General features: G+C 30.5%; 1 protein-coding gene across 1 annotated transcript in view; it reads left to right on the top strand.

Annotated features, from left to right (window-relative positions):
• Positions 1-17676, top strand: part of LOC111634038 (voltage-dependent L-type calcium channel subunit beta-2-like) — a 73943-nt gene that overhangs the window by 53372 nt on the left and 2895 nt on the right. The gene's annotated exons all lie outside the window — the stretch shown is intronic.

The following is a 17676-nucleotide window of genomic DNA, read 5'->3' as shown; positions in this document are numbered from 1 at the left end:
AAGAACCTGGCTTCTACTGTACTATTTTAGATGATTTGCATTTTTGTGTGAAATTGAACATATTTTTAGACCCATCTAAAAATTCTCTAATTAGCCTCAGAAGATGGTAATTAATTCTTGCACCCAGTGAAAACGGATGATGATAATAAGTGCAGAGTCCAAACAGCTAGGAGTTGAAAGTTGAAATTTGGTACACAATTAGGATCTGTCATGAGAATGCACACTAAAAAGGATTTTTGGCAATTTCCCCCAAAAAAAGAGGAAGAGAGAGTTAGTTTTAGTCAGTATAAAGTGTAAATAATAAAGAAGGAAAACAAATAGTGGCACTTATAGTATATATTTTGGCAATTAATAAATATTTTAATCATTTCCACCTTTCAGGTAACCCAAAAACAATAAATCCAAAATAAATGAATTTGAACAAATATTTGGATTTGTTCCAAATTCGAAATATAATGTTCCAAACAAGTTTTTTTAGATTTTAGAATTTAAAATTAATCATTTAATTCAAGTAAGTTAATTCCCCATTATAATGAAATATTTTCTGACTTTTTTTTGGTTTTATTTTATAGGTTATTTAAATAAAAAATCTTTTTAAATACTAAAGATTTAGTCAGTTAAAATTCAGTAATGATTTTAATTTTTTTTTGAATTTTTGACCGTGTTTTAGTAGGATGTGTCATGAGAATGTACACTAAGAAGGGATTTTTGGAAATTCACCTCTGGGAAGAGGGAGAGGGTTAAGAATTACCCTGAAGAACTCGGCTTCTACTGTACTATTTTAGATGTGAATTTTTGCATTTTAGTGGAAAATTGAACATATTTTTAGACCATCTAAAAATTTTCTAATTAGTCTTGGAAGAGGAGGGACCTAATTCTTGCACTCAGTGAAAATGGGTAAGATCGACTATAATCTAATGATCTTAATCTTTGCTATCATTACTTTTGGCCCAAGCAACACCAGGCTCATCTGCTAGTCAATTTATATTTAAGAATACCTGATGATGATTATTGAAACTGAAATAAAACATTTGTAGCATAAAATATTTGTTTTTTTACTGATTTCTTATGTGATTTTGTATTGTTTGTTGTATGTACAACCAGTGATGACATTCGAAATATTTAACAAAGGGTTCGCTAACAGAAAATTTTTCCTTAACAATTTTTTTTTCGCTCAAATGGTGCATCGGAAGCCTCTAGTTTAGTAGTGTTACAGAGTATAATACGTATATTTTAATATTTTTAAAAGAATCAAACCATTGAGAAATGTTACATGTGTTTAACAAGGTTCTGAAAACTTTGAAAATGTTAACAACGGGTTTGGCCGAACCTGTGCGAACCCGCTGAATATCACCACTGCGTACAACCAATTTAAGTTGTGGTTAATATTTTAAGATAGTTATACTAGCCAAAATCTATATGAAAACTGTTCTTAAACTGTACAGAACATCTATGAAATAAGATTTCCTCATAAGATGTTGAGATCTAGGAATATTTCTGAGCAATTTTTAATATTAAACTTTCAGCTGATTGTTTTGCATTATGTTTCTTGGTCTGGAAGTTGTGCCTGAGAAAAGCCATATAACTGATGAGAAGACAAAAGTATACTTCAATAAATACAATTATACATTTAGAAAATATCCTTTACAGATTGGACTTGTAGGCTTTATACAATATTAACATAATAGTCACTGACTTAGCAGAGGCCATAGCAAGAAATCTTTGGGAAAAATATTAAAAGATTATATGGTTGATTGAATGACAATGTAGTTCATTGCAAGGGAACCAGCACTGTGATTTGATAGTATAACATAAACCCTCCCACATGTACTAGTTGATACGATTGTGCACGGTCCAAATTTTGCTCCTTCACCACCTCTTACTCTGACAAGTATCATTTCAGATGTGGAATGATACTTGTCAGAAAACATGAATTTCGCTGCTAAGGAATACTTTAGGTGGAAGGTAGCACTTCATATCCATAGTCATTTTCATGATCCTAACCTCTGGTTCTGTATTAAGTCCTCAAAGGAATGGTTACACTGTAACAATGTCATTACATTGAGAGCAGATAAGTCAAGATACAAGGGCTATTTTTTAAATAAGGTCCATTTGTGAATGAGAGTGAGAATGACACATGATTGCATCAGTGTGCATGAGCATCTGCTTTCAGCATGCTTTGCACGTGTTTAGATGCCATTTGCAGCCATATTGTCTGTGTACTGAACTGCCGAAGTCTATAATGTTTAAGAAAATTGAGTTGCCTGCCGACTGTAAAATACGATATGTTATTCGATTTCAGCATGAAAGATCATGGTAACTGTCTTTTGGGACAGAAAAGGGACTTTGTTAGTGGAATTTGTCAAGAGGCACAGCAATCAATTTTGATGCTTATTGTGACTTTGAGAAAACTCTGCCATGCAAGTCAAGCAGCATTGCCTAATGTCTTCCGGTGGCTGGTGGCAGATTTCTTTGAAGTCAGAATTTTAAAAATTTTTGAGTGGTATAACAAATGTTTGAACAAAAATGGAAATTATATAGAAAAGTAGATAAAAGTATGTAGAATATAGGAAAAAATATATTTTAATGATATTTACAGTATTTTTCTTCTTATTAAAAAATGGATCTTATTTAAAAATAGCCCTCGTACATTGTCATTATGGACCAGAAATAGTACTGCAGAGAAATTATGGATTACATTAATACCACCAAATGTTCTATTGCACTGGAGTTCATGGGTTCATGGAGAAGGTACACTCCAGGGTATTAAAACTATTGAACACTCCCTGGCACAAATTCTGAATTTTTAATCTACCATGGTTCCGCCACCTTCCATACCCAATGTTTTTGCATTTGCAAAAAAGCTCGGAAGACAGGCCAGCAATTAAGGCCTACATTAGATGAAATGAGATCATCTATGATTCATATGGAAATGAAGCTTGATGCCTACATTAAAGGCACATTGAATGAACACCAATGTACAGTAAAATTCCCAGAGGAAGTATTGAATAGGCTAAAGAAATTGGACAATATTGTTATAACTGTTTGTGATTTTGAATTAGCATTTCCCTCAATAAGACTTGAACTTTGTTTTTGTGAATTAAGGGACTTCCTCTTGAGTAAGATCAGGTACTCTGTCAGTCATTCTGTTTATTCTAGAACTATCACACCTAGCATGCCATATATTGTTTTTCAAGTTTGAAGGAGTTACTTATCTGCAAATGCCCATGCCCATGGACAAACACCCTATCTTTATGCAAGATTGTTATAAGAAAGCTGAAGAACACTGTATTTCTAGTCTATTTGAACCAAATTTTATTATATACAAGATATATAGATAAAATTTTGTTAATTTGGAAAGATAAACCTGACTTTGATACATTTCTTAAGGTGATGAATAGAACCCATATAGTTTCATGCGATTGTGACAATTTCTCACTTTTTTTTTTTTTTTTTTTNGAATAAAAGAATTATTAATGCAGCAAAAATTAAAATACAAGTTAAAAAACAATAATAATAATTTTTCTGTTTAGTTGATGTTTTAAAATTATTAAAGTAACCTGGAAAAAAAGGATTTCATTTATGATAAAACTTTGAATTCCTAACTATTATTTTTTAAGAAACATATTTATTTGACGTGATAATTCCATTAATTAAATATAACACCATTTTTTTTCTAAATTTCTAACATTTAAGGAGAAGTTTCTTCCTAAAAATGGAATGAGTAATGACTTGGCAAATTTCCAAATATTTGATTAACAGTAAAGTTATTTTATTATTCAGCAGTTGAATAATAGGTTACATTTAATTTAAAAATGTATTTAAAGGCTTAGGCAGTCTTATGTATAAATATATATTTGCTCTGAAATTTTAATAAACTGATGATAATACTACAGTAGAGTCCCATACAACACGGGGGATTCATTACGCATTATAGGAAATCACGTTATCGAAACCTGCATTGTCATACGATTTATGAAAGTTTAGACCTTGGCCTATAAGTTTGGGAAAAAAAAATGCATTTCTCTTTATTGACAAAATTCGAGGGTGTTGCTTGCTTTATTTGCACATTGTACAGGACTCTACTGTATTTAAATGAGAATGCTTCTGTCATCATATTATTGATATATCAAAAAGCAGAAATATAAATTTACTTAATTATTTAAGTTTTGATTGTTTTTTTTTTATTTTGCTCAATTATGTAATTGTTAAAGCATCATTGCAAATTTATAGTATAAAGTTGGATATACAGTGTGACCTTATTTTATACTTTTGATATAAGAAGATTTTTTATTTTATTTCTCTTCCCTTTTGTTAGACAAAATATTTGATACAATGAATGCCAATTAATATATGTGAGAAGAAAATATTCTAATCAAGAGTGTGATGAGCTTGAACATTCCAATACAAGACCAAAGTATAAATTACTTGGGCAAATGTTCATAAAGCACTGGCTTGGTCCTTGCGAACCTAGGGCTTCCAATAAAGTTAACTTTCAAAAAAAAATAATAGTAATAATAATAAATTTTACCATATGAATGATAATTACAAATTACAATGATAAATATTAGTAATCGTTTGACTTTTCCTGAAGAAGGCTGATTAACGAGTGGCCGAAAACGTTCAAATGTTGAATTTGGGTGTTTTGCTGGAAATTGTGTGTTTAGGTGAGCGTCTATATATATCATTCCAGTTTATTGTTGTGGTTTAAATATTAGTTATGTAAAAGTTCTTGGGATCTTAGTGCAAGAAGAATCCCAATTAGTGGCAAAATTATGTTTTTATTTTTTATCAAAGTAAATATTTTGTAGTACTTGATTTCTTACTGTTCTCTCAATTAGTTGTGTGTCTTTCAGAATTAGCATGTTTTGCGTTTAATTGATCAAGGCCTCTGTATTAAGGACAAAAACTGGTCATCATAAGTGCTACTGGCAGCACAGTGTTTAATTCAGTAATATTGTTTGTATTTTACAGTATTACATTTGTGTTTAATTACCATATTTACTCACGTATAAGGTAAGGTTTTTATTCATTTTTCACTGCTTCAAAAATCTAGGTCATCCTATATGCACGAGCAAAGGATTCTTTGCATTTCTGCAATAATTTTTGTTAACCATGTATAGTTCATGCCGCCTTTATAGCAGGATGCTATCAAGGTCAAGGTGAATGTTGCTTTCAAAGAGATGGTCTGAAAATAGCTGGTCACTTAGCAATGATTATAAATGTAGTTATTTCATATTTGTTAAATTGGTATTTTTAATGAATATTTGCACATTTTGAATCAATAAAAATAAACTTTTTTCCGGTCACGTGCATTATAATCTTTTGGTTTTGCTACGTGGGTATCAGGTGCGTGGAAAAGCATTCCTGAAGAGCTGATAGCAAAGTCATTCAGGAAATACTGCATTTCAAATTCACTCGAGGATCAGAGGACAATGCTTTTTTGTGGAATGAGATTGTGAAAGAGGAGAGTTGTAACAAAGCTTCAGAGGACGAGTCTGAGTGGACAAAAGGTGATAGCATCAAGAAAACATGGTTGTTTGCCTTAATACATGCATTTGATGATATTTTATTTATGATTAAACAAAATAAAATTAGAATTGTATTAATAAATCTAATTTTCTGTATTTTGATTTGTAAAGTCACACCTCATCCTATATGTGAGATTGTCTTATATGCAAGTAAATATGGTATTTAAATCATAAGATGGTAACCTGCAGCTCTAAAGCTACTTGTGGCTTTTTGAAAATTATCCTATGCCCACTGTCCTACTATATTGAGGGACTTGTTTGGTAAGATAGACTAGAAGCCAATTTAATACTAAGTTTTTGCATAATGTTTATTATAGTTGTCTATATTCTACATTTCATAGATAAAAATAATGTAATACAATCTGTTTCATAAACAGCAATCTGTTTTTTGTCACACAGGATTAATTTTCTGAAATTATATTAAAAAATTATTGCATTTAAGGAGAACCTCTGTTTCTTTGTATACAGTCATTATCATTACAAAGTGTAAAAATTGTAAAGCTGTTTTAAAATCTTATGACTAGTAAATGTTTGAAAGTTGATCTAATGGGAGAAAAATGGTTATAAATTGGAGAAAAGCAAAGGGAGTGAAATGAGAGCACAGATTGGCAGTATAAGTCTTAACTTTTAGATGAGATGGTGATAAAAGAATTTTGAACTGTAATGATTAAATATGTAAAATATAAACAAAAAATAAGTGAAATAAATTTAAAAAGGTATATTAAGTAAAACAGCAGTAGTATGAAAGAAGTTAGGATATAGCAGTGCGGTTAATAAAGAAAGTTGGTTGTCAACTGTACTATAAGTGAGACTAGTGGCTAAGTTCCCACAGCTTAGTCAGTAGTGTCCATATGCAGTATATATAATATATGCTATATGCTTTTGCTTTTATCATGTAAACAAGCTACAGTTAATTATTTTTACACTTAAATTGTTGCTAATAAGCTTGGTGCTGGCTGAAAGAAGAAAAATACCATCACAGTTTTTTCAGTTTGCTCCTCTAGGCCCTTAATGATATATTCCTGGCTAGGAGATTGCTGAAAGCTGTCATTTTAAGAAAAATTTTATTGTATTTCTTTTAAAAAATTTGTTATATATTTACTGATTGGCATTTTATTCAAAATATGTTTGTTTCTTCAATTTCTTTTTCTTAAAAATAACTATCAGAATTGTCAGTTTTGTTTGAACCTTACAAAAATAGATTTCATTAACTGAAGTTTTAATGTGTGATAGTGTAAAATTATTTTTTTTATGTATGTACTGTACTTCCTGCAGTTTTTTCTATGTAAATTTTAAAAGACTGGTGCTTTTCCCAACAAACATTGTCTAATCCTTATTTAAACAGATCAGTAAAAGTAATTGATTTTTCCTGATTATATTTATATAAGCAAATTATTTTTTGGATTCTTGTTTATTCAAAGAGACCTGGCAAGAGATTGAACTCAGAGAAATGTGAATACAACTATGCCTGTGCATTCCTGTTAGATTCTAGTCCCATGATTTTTGTTTCATTCACACTGTGTTTGTTCATCACATTTGATCTAATGCTGTCAGGCAATTTAGTAAACATTATGTTACAAACTCTTCTGTTGATGATTATATGATTAATTAAAAACTTTTTTTTACTTTATTTTCTGTTTACTTATTGTCTTAACTAACCATTTTTTATTATTAAGTAAAGAAACACCTGGTAACATACTGTACTTATTTGCTTCTCTTACATCATATTTGCTTCTCTTATTTCATATCAATTCCTTTCATATTGATGAATAACCTAAATAACATTTTTATTTAGTTTATATTACTTCATTTGGAATCATTGGCTGATAGATAAATAGATATTTTGTAGTATTTTAATGTTATTTAGGAAAAACTGGTCATCTAACTGGATATGCTGGAAACAAGACATAAATTTGTTATAAGAAATAATGGAAAATCATGCTTTAATTGATGAGGTTTTCAGGAACAAGACATACTTTTAAATTGAAGTTACACTGTATTTATTAATAAATTTAATATAACTAAAATTAACAAACAATTATTTATTGTGACATCATCACAATGTTGTGCTACAATTTTTAATCATTTTTAAATTTAAAAAAAACCATATGATTTCTAGTCTAGATCATAAGTTTGTATATAGTTAATTGAGGGTCCAGCCCTCTAAACTTTCTATATCTGATCTGGATTTTAGTGGTCTTGTCCTACGTCATACTACTCTTGATAAGAATCAAGTCATGCTGGTCATCTGTCTAACTCCATTATCAAGAAAATTTTGAATTGAAATTATGTGACTTCTGGAAGTTCATATATAGTTAATCAGTACTTCCAACCCTTAAGCTTTCCATATCTGGTCTCAATTTTCTTTTATTTAACTTCATTCTCAAGATTAACAAAGGTCAGACAAATGGATAATAGTATGGAATGTATAGGTCTGCAATTTGAAAATTGCAACCCAATATTTTAATGTGATATAATAGAAAAAGTTGTGTTGTGTTTATTAAAATAATGAATTATTAGCAGTTTTTTTATATATAAAAAATTTTAACAAGTTTTTTGTTACATTAAAAGCTTTTTATAGTTAAGCAAAACTGATAAGAAACATCCAAAATTAAAATATATTTTTTGCAGTGTTTTTTGTTTCATAAAAAGATCATACCATAATTGAAATATTTGAGTAAAAAAACTAGAAATATATCTTCAGATTAAATTAATTTTTAAGAATTATTAATTCAATACTAAGGCTGTGTGCACATTAGGCGTTTTCAAACACGCGTTTTAAAGAACCAAGAGTTCTGCATAGGCATACACACTCAAACACGCACTTTTGGCCAAGCGCGCGTTGATAGATTTTGGTTAGAACGTGCATTTCGCAGGCATCAGCTTCGTGCTTTGAGATACATGTGCTACCATGTTGTACATTCAGTTGCACTCTTTCAGATAGAGTAGACAACATTGGCCGAAATGGAGAATGATCATTTCGATACTGATCTATTTATTGATGAAATCCAAAAGAGACCAGCCATCGTCAAATGATTTTATAGACATTCTAAATAATTAAAAAACTTAGGTTCATATTGTCTTAGTTTTGGATACAACGTCACAAACATTCCATGCTCAGTCTATCTCGTAATATTGGGTGCACCCAAAATTCTCTTTGCCTCTGCCATCATCTTTTATAGCGACGATAGAGGAGCCAAGCACAAGCAATTACTTTCACATCCATTTCCAAACTAAGCCAGTGCAAACTGTGGTCGAACGCCGAGCTAAACGTGCGGTGTGTATGCTGCTAACGCGCGTTTAATGCAACACCTACGCCCAACGCCTAATGTGTACTAGCCCTAACCCATCACAGATTTTTTCTATAATTTTATTTCATATTTAATACTATTGTAATTTTTTTTTAGTTTTAACAGTTTTATTTTAGTAAACATTTTATTCTGTAAGATAGAAAATACTTTTATAACTTTTAGTATAATAATAATTGTTTATTTTTTTTATTTAATTTTTTTTTATTAAAACATTTTGCAATAATTACAGCTATTGAAGTTGACCAGAATGGTTTGGATTCCAATATACCAGAAGATAATGATAGTTTAAGTAATTCCAAACTTGGTAAACCAAGCATCACAACACCTCCAGCAAAAGAAAAGAAAAAGCCATTTTTCAAGAAGGTAAATTATATTTTAGCTTTTTAGGATGATTAAATAAAATACAGCATTAACTTGTCTGAATTTGATTATTCTGTAAATTTTTCAAATTCTTTCTATGTTTAAATCAGAATATTTAAAAGTAAAGTACATAAAGTAACAACACACCACACTGGGATAAAGTTAATAACATACAGAGAACCAATAACTGATGCAAAAAAATAAAAATGAACAAAAAAAAAAGGAGTTAACTTTTTATATTTTTTTTTACAGCAGTTATTGGTTTCGTGTATGTTATTAATACATAAAGTATTAACCACAACTCAAACTGGTCATGTATACAACAAATAACACAAAATCACTTAAGAAACCAATAAAAAACAGAAATATTTTATTCTACAATCATTTTCTTTCATCTACATCATCAGATATTCTTGAATATAAACTGACAGAATATATTTTTTAAATGAATCAAATTGAAAAAATTCCAAAATTCAAGAAACTAAGCAATTAATTTTAAAGAGAATGACTCTACAGCTTGGCATGCATTGGTTGAACTGATGTGGAATTTTGATGACTTTGTGCATGCATTTTTAAAAATTTTTGAATTTTGGATCTATTCTGTTCATTTAAAAAAGATGACCTATCTTATAATATAATTGAGATGGATTAATAATAATAATAATAAGCACAGAGCCCAAACGATTAGGAGTTGAAAGTTAAAATTTGGTACACAGTTAGGGTATGCCATGAGAATGTACACTGAGAAGGAATTTTTGGAAATTTTCCCTGCAGGGGAGAGGAAGAGAGTTAAGGATTACCATGAAGAACCTGGCTTCTACTGTACTATTTTAGATGATTTGCATTTTTGTGTGAAATTGAACATATTTTTAGACCCATCTAAAAATTCTCTAATTAGCCTCAGAAGATGGTAATTAATTCTTGCACCCAGTGAAAACGGATGATGATAATAAGTGCAGAGTCCAAACAGCTAGGAGTTGAAAGTTGAAATTTGGTACACAGTTAGGATCTGTCATGAGAATGCACACTAAAAAGGATTTTTGGCAATTTCCCCCAAAAAAAGAGGAAGAGAGAGTTAGTTTTAGTCAGTATAAAGTGTAAATAATAAAGAAGGAAAACAAATAGTGGCACTTATAGTATATATTTTGGCAATTAATAAATATTTTAATCATTTCCACCTTTCAGGTAACCCAAAAACAATAAATCCAAAATAAATGAATTTGAACAAATATTTGGATTTGTTCCAAATTCGAAATATAATGTTCCAAACAAGTTTTTTTAGATTTTAGAATTTAAAATTAATCATTTAATTCAAGTAAGTTAATTCCCCATTATAATGAAATATTTTCTGACTTTTTTTTGGTTTTATTTTATAGGTTATTTAAATAAAAAATCTTTTTAAATACTAAAGATTTAGTCAGTTAAAATTCAGTAATGATTTTAATTTTTTTTTGAATTTTTGACCGTGTTTTAGTAGGATGTGTCATGAGAATGTACACTAAGAAGGGATTTTTGGAAATTCACCTCTGGGAAGAGGGAGAGGGTTAAGAATTACCCTGAAGAACTCGGCTTCTACTGTACTATTTTAGATGTGAATTTTTGCATTTTAGTGGAAAATTGAACATATTTTTAGACCATCTAAAAATTTTCTAATTAGTCTTGGAAGAGGAGGGACCTAATTCTTGCACTCAGTGAAAATGGGTAAGATCGACTATAATCTAATGATCTTAATCTTTGCTATCATTACTTTTGGCCCAAGCAACACCAGGCTCATCTGCTAGTCAATTTATATTTAAGAATACCTGATGATGATTATTGAAACTGAAATAAAACATTTGTAGCATAAAATATTTGTTTTTTTACTGATTTCTTATGTGATTTTGTATTGTTTGTTGTATGTACAACCAGTGATGACATTCGAAATATTTAACAAAGGGTTCGCTAACAGAAAATTTTTCCTTAACAATTTTTTTTTCGCTCAAATGGTGCATCGGAAGCCTCTAGTTTAGTAGTGTTACAGAGTATAATACGTATATTTTAATATTTTTAAAAGAATCAAACCATTGAGAAATGTTACATGTGTTTAACAAGGTTCTGAAAACTTTGAAAATGTTAACAACGGGTTCGGCCGAACCTGTGCGAACCCGCTGAATATCACCACTGCGTACAACCAATTTAAGTTGTGGTTAATATTTTAAGATAGTTATACTAGCCAAAATCTATATGAAAACTGTTCTTAAACTGTACAGAACATCTATGAAATAAGATTTCCTCATAAGATGTTGAGATCTAGGAATATTTCTGAGCAATTTTTAATATTAAACTTTCAGCTGATTGTTTTGCATTATGTTTCTTGGTCTGGAAGTTGTGCCTGAGAAAAGCCATATAACTGATGAGAAGACAAAAGTATACTTCAATAAATACAATTATACATTTAGAAAATATCCTTTACAGATCGGACTTGTAGGCTTTATACAATATTAACATAATAGTCACTGACTTAGCAGAGGCCATAGCAAGAAATCTTTGGGAAAAATATTAAAAGATTATATGGTTGATTGAATGACAATGTAGTTCATTGCAAGGGAACCAGCACTGTGATTTGATAGTATAACATAAACCCTCCCACATGTACTAGTTGATACGATTGTGCACGGTCCAAATTTTGCTCCTTCACCACCTCTTACTCTGACAAGTATCATTTCAGATGTGGAATGATACTTGTCAGAAAACATGAATTTCGCTGCTAAGGAATACTTTAGGTGGAAGGTAGCACTTCATATCCATAGTCATTTTCATGATCCTAACCTCTGGTTCTGTATTAAGTCCTCAAAGGAATGGTTACACTGTAACAATGTCATTACATTGAGAGCAGATAAGTCAAGATACAAGGGCTATTTTTTAAATAAGGTCCATTTGTGAATGAGAGTGAGAATGACACATGATTGCATCAGTGTGCATGAGCATCTGCTTTCAGCATGCTTTGCACGTGTTTAGATGCCATTTGCAGCCATATTGTCTGTGTACTGAACTGCCGAAGTCTATAATGTTTAAGAAAATTGAGTTGCCTGCCGACTGTAAAATACGATATGTTATTCGATTTCAGCATGAAAGATCATGGTAACTGTCTTTTGGGACAGAAAAGGGACTTTGTTAGTGGAATTTGTCAAGAGGCACAGCAATCAATTTTGATGCTTATTGTGACTTTGAGAAAACTCTGCCATGCAAGTCAAGCAGCATTGCCTAATGTCTTCCGGTGGCTGGTGGCAGATTTCTTTGAAGTCAGAATTTTAAAAATTTTTGAGTGGTATAACAAATGTTTGAACAAAAATGGAAATTATATAGAAAAGTAGATAAAAGTATGTAGAATACAGGAAAAAATATATTTTAATGATATTTACAGTATTTTTCTTCTTATTAAAAAATGGATCTTATTTAAAAATAGCCCTCGTACATTGTCATTATGGACCAGAAATAGTACTGCAGAGAAATTATGGATTACATTAATACCACCAAATGTTCTATTGCACTGGAGTTCATGGGTTCATGGAGAAGGTACACTCCAGGGTATTAAAACTATTGAACACTCCCTGGCACAAATTCTGAATTTTTAATCTACCATGGTTCCGCCACCTTCCATACCCAATGTTTTTGCATTTGCAAAAAAGCTCGGAAGACAGGCCAGCAATTAAGGCCTACATTAGATGAAATGAGATCATCTATGATTCATATGGAAATGAAGCTTGATGCCTACATTAAAGGCACATTGAATGAACACCAATGTACAGTAAAATTCCCAGAGGAAGTATTGAATAGGCTAAAGAAATTGGACAATATTGTTATAACTGTTTGTGATTTTGAATTAGCATTTCTTTCAATAAGACTTGAACTTTGTTTTTGTGAATTAAGGGACTTCCTCTTGAGTAAGATCAGGTACTCTGTCAGTCATTCTGTTTATTCTAGAACTATCACACCTAGCATGCCATATATTGTTTTTCAAGTTTGAAGGAGTTACTTATCTGCAAATGCCCATGCCCATGGACAAACACCCTATCTTTATGCAAGATTGTTATAAGAAAGCTGAAGAACACTGTATTTCTAGTCTATTTGAACCAAATTTTATTATATACAAGATATATAGATAAAATTTTGTTAATTTGGAAAGATAAACCTGACTTTGATACATTTCTTAAGGTGATGAATAGAACCCATATAGTTTCATGCGATTGTGACAATTTCTCACTTTTTTTTTTTTTTTTATATTATTCAATTGTCAGACACAAAGCCTTTTGTTTGTAAGTTTCCCGAATGTTTCATCACCCATTAGGCCTGGAACGGCAATAAACCCAGCAGGGAAACGGGTATATAAGGAATAAGGGTCGATGGTAGACCTCTCTTTCCTCCTTGGCACATTTGGAGAAGCAGGTAAAGGTGATCAGCTACAACTGGATCTTATAACGGAAACATCGGAATCCAACAAATGGGATTGGAATCGAGCCAATGGTTAGAAGAAGACAGCGAATGTACGATGAACCTCTGAAGAACTCTTCCCTGTATTTCCTAGTAAACTAATATTGTAAATAATACCACAAATCAGAAAAATATATAATTGTCGCAAAAAATCAAACAAGTGATTGTAACAAAAATGAAGAGTCAGATTTTTATGTTAACTCAACTTCATGTTGAGGAAATAAAACTTACACTATGATCAGAACAGGTCAATGACCAGGAAGCACAGTTTTTTAGATATATCGACCAGGATAGAATGCCAAAACATTTCCACTGGATTCATATTGCAAAGAAACTTTTTCTCCTTTGTATATACCATGCAATTGGCATGACCCATTTCTCATACAATGCGGTGTTTTGTACATTGGAGATCATTTGTGCACTGTTGTCAGCAAAGAACAGAGGGGAGAAGGCAACAAATCATGTGAGTGGCAAAGCAGCATGGTTTTTCTCCAGGTTTTATTAGGTCTTTGGTACAATAACAATATAGTCTCAAAAATGTACATAATTTGCACAAAAGTAACTTTGTGGTGCTCACATACAATTGAGTGCTTTCTAATATGTATAGAGAGATTGCTAGAATGGCCAGGGTTAAGATCATTTATGGGAGACCTCCTAATATCTTTTTAATCATAAGAAATGACAAATACTTAGTTGACAATAATCTGGCCAGGTGTTTACTCCATCCCATTTTGTGACCAAAGAGTGGACAGATCACTTGTTTATATTGGTGCCATGGCCAGAGGTCTAGCCATGAGAATTAAAGAACACCAATATAATATCAAAAAGAAAATGGCCAACACAGTACTAGCTGCATATGCGAGGGAAGAATGTGTCTGTGCTGACTTTCATGACACTAACATATTAGATCACACAACAGACCAGGTATGATTGAAACATTTTGAGGCATTTGAGATTTACAAGGTGATTAAGAAAGGCAAAGAATTAATTTTAAAGAGAATGAATCTCTCTCACTACAGCTTGGCATGCATTGCTTGAACAGATATAAAACTTTGATGGCTTTGAGCATGTCAATTTTTAAATTTTTTTGAATTTTGGATCTGTTCTATTAATTTTAAAATATGTTCTTTCAGTTTATATTTGAGATTATCTGATGATATTCATTGACAAAAGAAAATGTTTGTAGCATAAAATATTTTTTGTGTTTTTACTAGTTTATTAAGTGATTTTGTGATGTTTATAAAATTTTCTTTCAAACATGTGTTGTTGAAGCCTTTTCATATATTCTAATGGTCTGTGTGTAATTCACTAACTTGATATGAGGGGGAGGCCTTCCATTAAGTATAACAATATACTTTTCACAATCCTTCTTCCCCATAAAATTGTACACATAATTAATAGACATCCTCTAAATATAACTAAATGTGTTTTGCACTTTTTAGAAATAAATATAGGTTTAATATAGTTCTACATAGATTTACTTTTATTCTTAGTCAGAGAACATTCCCCCGTATGATGTAGTGCCTTCAATGCGGCCTGTGGTTCTAGTTGGACCATCCCTAAAGGGCTATGAGGTCACGGACATGATGCAGAAAGCTCTCTTCGACTTCTTGAAGCATCGCTTTGAAGGAAGGTATAGTGAAATTATTTATTTTTCACACTTAACATAAACATTGATTTAATATTTTTTCCTGTTCTATTAATTATTCTCAAAATTTTTAACTTACTTTTTTAAATGCTGATATGTTTTAATTAATGAATTAATGAAGTAGATAAAAACACATTTAACTTTACATTTTTTTTATATCGAATATTTGTTATAAGATATTCATATCAAAAGGATTCAAAATAATTAGATGTTTTATGTGTAATTTCTGCACTTATCATTTCAAACTATAGATTTAAAACACTTAGTTGATTAAAGTCATATTTTTAAGGGAACGTCACAAGAATTATAAGTGAAATAGGTCAAAATATGAACACAGTCTGTCATATCATTTTGTTCTTAATTGAAATTTATATAGGAGGAGGTGAGAACAGATAAGTATCAGTCTAATTTTAACATTTTTTGATGGTTTATTTTTCAACATTTTTAAAAATAAAATATCCAAATTTAATATTCTCTATTGAAATAACAGAATTTTGATGAATTATTTTCAGAATCATTCTAAATAAAAATGTATTGTAATATATATATCAACTTAATATACTAATATTACCAAACAATCTGTAGGCTATTTATTGGGCTATATTAAGGTTTAAAACAGCCTGTTATCCAGCAGGTCATTTGATAAAATTTGTGGATTTAAAAGAAAAGACTTAAAAATTATCATATTTTATTTCTGTAAATTAATCTGTTAGTAATAACTACAGTTGCTGTTATGATTGCCATGACTCTAATGATGAATTTTTTAAATATTGTTTTTATTTATTTATTAAATTATATTTTTTTACTATTGATGTCTTAAAGAAAATTTAATTTTGATTTGTCTTTCTGTTTTGAGTATATTGTCAATAAATAAAATAAAATATCATTATATTGTTAAGTGTAAGTATAGAATTTCCTTCCATAAGACTACATTTTACTAGATTACTTGTTACCAGAAGAGTTTTATGTAATTTTCATAATCTTCTGTTTGAAACAGAAAACCATTAAAAAGAAGATAGGTATCTTATATAAATTTGTAAAAAATAAAGAAACTGAACTTGCAAAGAAATAAGCAAGATAGTATTCAAAAGCTTTTATATTTGACAAATCTTTTTGCAGTCACCTCATTGAAATGGTATTCAAATTTTATGAAGCAGAAAGTAAACTTCACTTCTCCAAGAAATAGAAATAGAAAAACTTGATATAAAACAGACAAAGAAACAAAATTAATAGGATATAATGACAATTGCAGAAAAATAATAATTTCGCTGGTGAATTGGAAATCTGTATAGAATATGATGATAATGATAAATCTCTTGTGTAGCATTGCAAAGATGTAAAATTTAAAACAGGTTTTATTTAGTGTCAAATTTTTAGGATGAATCATGATATTAATGTATGCAATACAAGTGTGTGTGTATATATATGTTACTGTGAAAGACCAAAATTAGAGAATGTCAACATTCTCCAGTGAATGTCGTCACATACAAAATACATCGGTGAAAGACCGAATATTTGGTTATATTATTATACATTCGAACAATTGACAGTATGTGTCAACAAGCACAGATAAGCTTTGGTGGAGGTTTAAACAACACCCGCAAAGCCAATGTTGACAGAGAGACAACAGTCTGTTGCCAAATCCTTTGTGGGTAACCAGAGGTAGGACAAGGTTGTACCTCTTTTCCTGGCAATGGTTTGGTGGAAACTGCCCACTTTGTCACTGGATGGTGTTTTTGTTCTTTTGATCTTGTGAGGTGGGGATTGATTTGTCAGGTCAAGTGGCGGAGGATAAGAGGGGTCATCAGTAAGACATCAGTGATATCTGAATAAAAGACATCATTAACAGATTAGAACATAATCACGTAATAACATAATCAGTTTGTAATTTGTAAAGAAAAGTTACTTTCCATAGATGAGATTTCTTCTCAAGAAATATTGCTGAGAGAAGCAGATGCAGCTAATTCGAAAAGTGGAGGGCAAGGCTATACACGCTGTTATTGCAAAAAGAAGTGTTCCACAAATAAATGCAGTTGTAAAAGCAAGGGACTCTTGTGCAATTCAAAGTGCCATAACATTTTAAGTTGTTGCAATAAATAAGATTGTATAATGTTAATCACATAATTTATGTGTAAGTTTATTATTGTATTATTTTCTTTAATGGTTTAGAATGTACTGTTCGTTTAGGTTCAACAGTTTACTTACATGTGCTGTTACTTAAGCTTTCTCGTATTTTGACATATTAAAAAGTTTCATTTTTGTCTTAACGTAATAAAAATATTTTTATTCAACATTCACCATCAGTGCATGCTGAATGTTGACATTTGCCGGTGTAAGTGAGAAATAATGATATTTA

Source organism: Centruroides sculpturatus, unplaced genomic scaffold (assembly GCF_000671375.1).
Source record: "Centruroides sculpturatus isolate CEXI.00-Female unplaced genomic scaffold, Cexi_2.0 scaffold887, whole genome shotgun sequence".
Lineage (NCBI taxonomy): Eukaryota > Metazoa > Arthropoda > Arachnida > Scorpiones > Buthidae > Centruroides > Centruroides sculpturatus.
This window is presented reverse-complemented; position numbering and strand designations above follow the sequence as displayed.